The sequence below is a fragment of the Rhinopithecus bieti genome, unplaced genomic scaffold (genome assembly GCF_001698545.2).
Source record: "Rhinopithecus bieti isolate Rb0 unplaced genomic scaffold, ASM169854v2 scaffold_11276, whole genome shotgun sequence".
NCBI classification, from domain to species: domain Eukaryota; kingdom Metazoa; phylum Chordata; class Mammalia; order Primates; family Cercopithecidae; genus Rhinopithecus; species Rhinopithecus bieti.
The window spans coordinates 189,180-197,075 of record NW_016806758.1 but is presented as its reverse complement, the minus strand read 5'-3'; positions in this window follow the sequence as shown (position 1 = coordinate 197,075).

The following is a 7,896-nucleotide window of genomic DNA, read 5'->3' as shown; positions in this document are numbered from 1 at the left end:
AATACTTGCAAAGTAAATTTTTAACACCTGTTTCTCTATAGATCTGTGCACACTTAAAAATGTTAGTCACATATATTAACTCATTTACCATAATAACTCTGTAAATGGTTATTATCGCTTCAATTTTATAGATGAGCATAACTAAGTCTAGAGAGGTCAAAGGACTGGCCTCAGGTCATTCAACTATTAAAGCAACTGAGCTGAGAGTCAAATTTTTGTTTTTTTGACTGTCAATAAAATGTTATTTCAATTCTGCTGGCTGTATATTTAGGAGAAGATCTTATTATTGGCCCTTAAGGGACAAAAGACTTGTATATAAATAACACAGTCCCCAAAATAACAGAGATATAAAATACAAAAAAAAAAAAAAATGCTGAAAGATTGTTGCAAAATCAAAGAAAAAACTGTTGTCTCTTTATGATAACATTTATAAAAACAGATTTAATTTAGTGTCAATGTCCCTACATCTCCTGGAAGATTATCGGCTCCCTATATTCTCAAATCTCTTCTGCCGTTCTCACGGTTAGAGTCCCAGTGACTAGCGCTGTGCTTGGCACACAGTAGGCAATTAACAAAGTTTGTCATATGCATGTGAAATGCATGCTATGAAGGCACATAGGAATTTTCTCTTTCCTGAATTTGCAGATGAGAACCCCACAAAGATTATAAAATCTTAAGGAGCAAGGAGAAAATAGCCCATGATATATGTTCAGCCCTAGGTTCTGACTTTGCCATCTTCCGTATTCCTTGAGAGAACATGAGCAACCCTAACTCAGAGACTTGCTGGTTTAATGAGGGTAATCATTTGAAGGTAAAAAATGCAATGTTCTCCTTTAAATTTTGTAATATACATTCTTTATCCTTCTCAGGTCTTGGCTTACATCTAACTAAGGAGAGTTTAGAAATGTAAAATAAGGAATACAAATAAAACAAACAAAACATACTTGTGACTTGTATTTAAAATTATAATACAATAAAACAATTCTCCAAGTTTTATACAAAATAAGATTTTTCAAAATTCCCAAATTACATTTTAAATATCAAATATTGAAGTTCTTAGATTATTGCATTAGCCAGAAAGCAAGAAAAAATAATTATCTAGAAATGAATCATCCTTTCTGGCCAAATAGATTATGAAAAGGGAGGATAGAGATCTAGATAGTTAAATGCATCTCTATTTTGTTTCCTTATACTGGCTTAGACTCAGGAAATATGGAGACGCTGAGGATAAATGACAGCAATACTATTGCAGAAGTATTTTAGTCACTGTCACTAGATTATGATTCTGGAAACAAATTATTTCTCTAGCAGTTATAACACCAACCTGGGATACAGCCATCTGAATTTGGCATTTCAGAGCTTTTTTCAGTTCCCAGTTACATGAAAACTGACATGAAAGCCAAGAAGATTCCATGGATCCTGCCCTGGTGGGAAGAGACAACTCTACCCCAGCAAGCAGTGGGCCCATAGGTTTGATAGAGGAAAGAAACTACGCAGGGATATGCATCCAGGAGGAACTAAAGTAAGGCCTTCAAATGAAGTATCACCATTCTCTGATGAAAGAACATTAAAAAGACTATGGGATGTAAACCCCAAATTTCAAGCATGGAGGTCATCAATGCTCTCAGTGACCAGAAAAATACAGAATACAGTAAAAGGATACCAGAAGAATCTGAAGATTTTGTCTCTCTCAACTATAAAATAAGCCATAAAATTTCATACACCACAAGTCTCTCATAAAAACCTAGATGTATTTTGTTTCTTTTTTTTTTTTTTTTTTTGAGACAGAGTCTTGCCCTGTCACCCAAACTGGAGTGCAGTAGCATGTTCTCTGCTCACTGCAGCCTCCACCTCCTGGATTCAAGTGCTCTCCTGCCTCAGTCACCAGAGTAGCTGGGATTACAGGTGCCTGCCACCATGCCCAGCTAATTTTGGTATTTTTGATAGAGATGGGGTTTCACCATGTTGGTCAGGCTAGTCTCGCACTCCTGACCTCAGGTGATTTACCTGCCTCGGCCTCCCAAAGTGCTGGGATTATAGGCATGAGCCACCGCACCTGGCCTAGATGTCCTCTTAATGAAAGCATCAGGGTCCTAGAGAAATACTAATAAATTTCAATCATGTTATAATATTACCTAGAGGGGTTATTTAAACTACTTATCAGGCTAAATTTATCAAATGGGATTAAATGAAATTTCTTAATTTTCTTTTCTTTTTTCTTTTTATTTTTTTGGTGCAATCTCAGCTCACTGCAACCTCTGTCTCCTGGGTTCAAGTGATTCTCATGTCTCAGCCTCCTTAGAAGCTGGGATTACAGGTATGCACCACCATGCCCAGCTAATTTATGTATTTTTAGTAGAGACAGGGTTTCACCATGTTGGCCAGGCTGGTCTGGAAGTCTTGACTTCAGATGATCTGCCTGCCTTGGCCTCCCAAAGTGTTGGGATACACAGTGCCTGGCCCCAAATTTCTTAATTTTCTAGTTAAATAGTAAGTGGCATTTTAAGTAAGAATAGGTTCATAACAGACAGAATAAAGGTACTATTTCTATTTTTTTCCCATAGGTTCCAATTGTAGTGCTACTGAGTTTTAAGACTCATTGCATTAGTAAGATATGGATTTTTTTTGAGTTCTGTTTTCTCAACATTGGCGATAGGACAGTTGAAGTTAGACAATCTGCATTTTGTGTATGTATGTTGTTGTCATAAAAGCAATAGGTTTTTCCAGTGTTCTTATCCCTTTGCTATTTGATAGAAGAAACACAGGTAATAGCACTGTTCAGGGTTCAGATGGCAAAAACCATTCAATCAAAATTGGTAACCTGGGGTTTCCAGTTTCAGGTCCAACATCTAAAGAGCTATCCATCACTACCACTCTTACAACAAGAAAACCTGAGCAAAATCTTACCTTGCGATTACCCGGGAACTGCAATTACAAGGCAAACTGCATCTCCCAAAATCTGGAGAAAGTAGCACTTACAGTGAGAGACAGCTGAGGCTTGCTCACCTGGAACAAAAGCTGTTAAAGCTCTTAAATGTTTAGGGCAGCTAAGTGCTAGTTTTGATGATGTGCTGAAGGTTGAGTGCAGATTATCATGAGAATGAGAAACACCTGGGGATCTTAGGTATAAGGTAAACCACATATTTTTGCAGGCCTTCACTCTAGGAAACCCTCTAGGTTCCCACTGTGAGGAACTGAGAACGATCACCTCCTGGCCCTGGCATGAGTAGGGAAAAAATGGTATCATGAAACCCATCCAGTGTCTTCTCTTTAACAAAGACCTGGCATCCTGAGGAAGGAATTTTTTAGAGCATATGCTGAAACTTGATTCAAGCTAAGGGAAGGAGATTCCTTCACACTCCAGCCCTCTCCTAACTTCCACCTCACCTAACAGGGTAAAGGTGAGGGTAGACAACAGGGCAAAAGGCTTCAAGACAGTAGATTACTATACTGCAGCCAGAAGAGGGAGTAGGGGAAAGTGAGCAAAACAAAGAAAACATGACCTTGGAAGAGAGACTAGAATACTTTTGATGGCCATACCCCTGAAACACTGGTCCACCAACACTTCATTAGAAAATTATAGAATTATGCCTCTTATTCTCAGGCTTCCATGACAACAGAAAGCTTCAAATGATAATAATAATGATGATGAATTATGGCTGAAAGAGCTGCAAGTCTCAGATCTTCTTTAAGCATCATTACAAAGGGAAACTCAAAGTCAAGGATTATGAACGCAAGAACAAGAGAGGAGTTTGAAGCCTCCGGTACTTATGTGAGACATTAAACAGAGCTCAGTTAGCCATATTAACATAAATCCTCACATTGAAGGCCTATTTACTTCACTTCTATAGCATGCTTGACTTTCAACAAAAAAATTATCCATACCAAAAGACAAGAAAAAAACACAGTCTAAAGAGACAAAGCCAGTAGCAGAATCAGTTCCAGATGTAACATAAATATTGAAATTATCAGATAGATAGGACATTTAAAATAATTGTGGTTAAGGTCAAAGAAGTTTTAACAGGTACACACACACAATGTACAAGACCAGATGGACGCTGTAACCAGAAAAAGAGAAATGATGAATAAAAAGGAAATGTTATAAATTACAAAAATAATCACAGAAATGAAGAATACTTTCAACAGGATTATCATTAGATTCCACACATCTGAGGAATTATTTAACGAACTTAAGTGTAGGCCAACAGAAATTTTGCAAATTAAAAAGTGAAACAAAACAACAATGAGAACAAAAAATAGATCAGAATATGTAAGGACTGCAGGATAAAACGTGTGATACATGTAACTGGAATATCAGAAAGAGAAGAGAGAGAGAATGAAGCAGAAGAAATACTTAAAGTAATAATGACTGAAAACTTCCTCCAATTATTGAAAACACCAAATCACAGATTCAGAAAATTCAGATTATATCAAACTGATTCATCTACTCACCACTCTGCTACCCTCTCCTGCTACAAGAAAACACATAAGCAAATTATATTCAAACTGAAGTAAAGAAAGTCAACATAATTGAAATCAGCCAGAAGAAAAAAAATAGTTTAAGTACAGGATAACAAGATTAAATATTACTCTCATCAGAAAGCAAACAGCAGGAAAATAGAGAAATATTTAATGTGTGAAAGACAAACACCAAACTCAAACTTCATATCCACTGAAATTATCCTTCAAAAGTGAAGAAGAAATAGAGAACTCTCAGATGAACAAGAACCCAGGGGATTCATTGCCTGCAGATCACCTGCACAAGAAATATTAAAGAAAGTTCTTTAGGAATGAAAATAATATATTAAAAACTTGCATATACACAAAAAAGATCATCAGAAAGTATATGGAGTTAAAATAAGCATTTTATCTTGTAAATGTTCTTAATTTATCTAAAAGACAACAGTGTTTTAATCAGCCTGGATATCAAAGCAAAATAACAGAGATTGTGTGGCTTACACAACAGAAATTTTATTTTCTCACCATTTTGGAGGCTGGCTATGTTCTTACCCCAAAGAAACCATAAAGCCAGTCTAACAAGAAAAACATGAGAAACAAATCTGAAGTATATTCTACAAAATATTTTATCTATATTCCTCAAGAAAACAACCAGAGAAAACTTCTTAGTCTAAAGAAGTATAAGGTGAAAAGACAAATATAAAAATCCTAATAGAATACTAGAATAAAAAAAGTATTAGGTAAAAACTAAGAAATATGAATAATATATTGATTTTAGTTAATAATTATCAATGTAGGTTTATCAGTTTTGACAAATGTGCCGGGATAATGTAAGATGTTAGTAATAATTTCAACGAGGTTTAAGGCATACCAGAACTCTCCATGCTGTTCTTACAATGTTTCTGTAAATTTAAAGCTATTCTAGAATAAATAATTTAAAATATTTCATGTTGCCTCATGGTCATAATAATAAATATGAACTCTCATTCAAAATTTGGGAGACTGTTAGTCTCCATTTTTACCTACACAGCGATTGAAAACTAGAAACAAATTTGAATTTAAATGCCTATTTGAGACACACACCCTCCACTTTGCCCTAGTCCCTGTCACCTATTTCCTTGAATATGCTCTACTTCATACATTTTTGTTACATACCTATCTTCTTTAGCTATGTGAGTTGCAATCACTGATATAAAATCTGTAACAGCCTAGAAATAATTTTGTACTGATAAATACAATTTGATCATAAAAAGTTTTAATCTGAAACGTTGTCATGTCCTGACTCCCTAGATAAGATTAAGCAGTTGAAACAGACATAGAACTCCCTCCCCGTGCCTACTCCACCAGCAATACCCAATACTCATGATGTGAGGGAACTCAGAAGGTTTGAAAGGGAGAGACAAACGTGAATCAGCTTTGTTTGGTGACAGTAGTGAATCTAATGAACAGTGAATTTATAAGATGGCCTAGTTCTTGACAGGACAGTGGGTTTCACCCTTGATTGTTTATAATTATGCTCTCAGTCCCTATTGGAACCCTCTGATTCTTACTTAGATCAAACAAAATCAGTTAAAATGGAAGACCTAAATTTAACTAAGTCTTAGTTTAAGATGAGTAATTTGGTGTCAAAACTATTTCAGCCACATTTATGTTAAGAGAAATAAGTCCAGTTAAAATTCTTGGTATTAAAGAAAATATAAACCACTTGAGCTGTAAGGGTAAATGATGAATTGAACAATACTCCTATACTTTCAGTTAACCCACCAAAGCCATAGTCAATAGATAGTATGGCATATTGATATAATTTGACTAATGATATGTGCAAAAGACTTAGAATGTACTAGCAGGTAGAACATATTAAAAATGTATAGATTGGTTTTCATTCTGATGTATAGTAAGTATGTAGGATGGAAGAATGGAGAGTTGGAGAAAGGAAGATCAGAGCCTGTGGAAGAAATACCAAAGAAAATAGAATGTACAGGGTATATTTGACAGGGATAGGAAGTTTTAAATTTCAACTAGAGAAGTTTCAGGAAATATTCACAATGTATTTGTTATTTTTTTTTTTTTCACCAAAACATAGCAACCACAAAAAACAAGTTTCATAAAACATTTAACTGGATTAACTTTGGGGACAGACCTAATAGAATAGTTTAGGGATATCATCATAGATTCTATTTTCATCCAAGAAACTAGCAGTGTGCCTCAGTTGTCATAAGTACAGAATTACTAATTATTTAATTGATCTCTTTTGTTATATATTTATATATATATATGTTCTTGTATGCTCCTCTTTGCATAAAAAAAAAGACTTTCTGGAACTCACTTGCATCTTTGATATTTCTCTCTTTTATTAGATTCATTAACATATTAGAGACTATATATAAAAGAATAACAAAATATAATCTATACTGATGAAGATTCAAAAGAAACCTATTTAATTTCTTAACTTAGTCCATATATTTTTCTTATAAATCTGAAAACTATTACCTATAAAATATTTGTATTTTGTTTAGATTCTACTCATAAACCATGACCTGGACTCTTCTCAATTGTTGGAAAGAGATTGCTGTGGGTTTTTTTGTTTGTTTGTTTTTGTTTTTTTGTTGTTGTTTGTTTGTTGTTTTTTTTGTAGATGTAATATAAGCAGCAAAGAAAGGAAAGAAGAACACTCTATATATTTGAGTCAGGAATTAAACTTTTTTTTTTATTGTACTTTAAGTTCTAGGGTACATGTGTATAACGTGCAGGTTTGTTACATATGTATAGTTGTGCCATGTTGGTGTGCTGCACCCATCAACTCATCATCAGGTATAACTCCCAATGCAATCCCTCCCCCCTCCCCGCTCCCCATGATAGGCCCCGGTGTGTGATGTTCCCCTTCCCGAGTCCAAGTGATCTCATTGTTCAGTTCCCACCTATGAGTGAGAACATGCGGTGTTTGGTTTTCTCTTCTTGTGATAGTTTGCTAAGAATGATGGTTTCCAGCTGCATCCATGTCCCTACAAAGGACACAAACTCATCCTTTTTTATGGCTGCATAGTATTCCATGGTGTATATGTGCCACATTTTCTTAATCCAGTCTGTCACAGATGGACATTTGGGTAGATTCCAAGTCTTTGCTATTGTGAATATTGCGACAATAAATATACATGTGCATGTGTCTTTATAGCAGGAAGATTTATAATCCTTTGGGTATATACCCAGTAGTGGGATGGCTGGGTCATATGGTACATCTAGTTCTAGATCCTTGAGGAATTGCCATACTGTTTTCCATAATGGTTGAACTAGTTTACAATCCCACCAACAGTGTAAAAGTGTTCCTATTTCTCCACATCCGCTCCAACACCTGTTGTCTCCTGACCTTTTAATCATTGCCATTCTAACTGGTGTGAGATGTTATCTCATTGTGGTTTTCATTTGCATTTCTCTGATGGC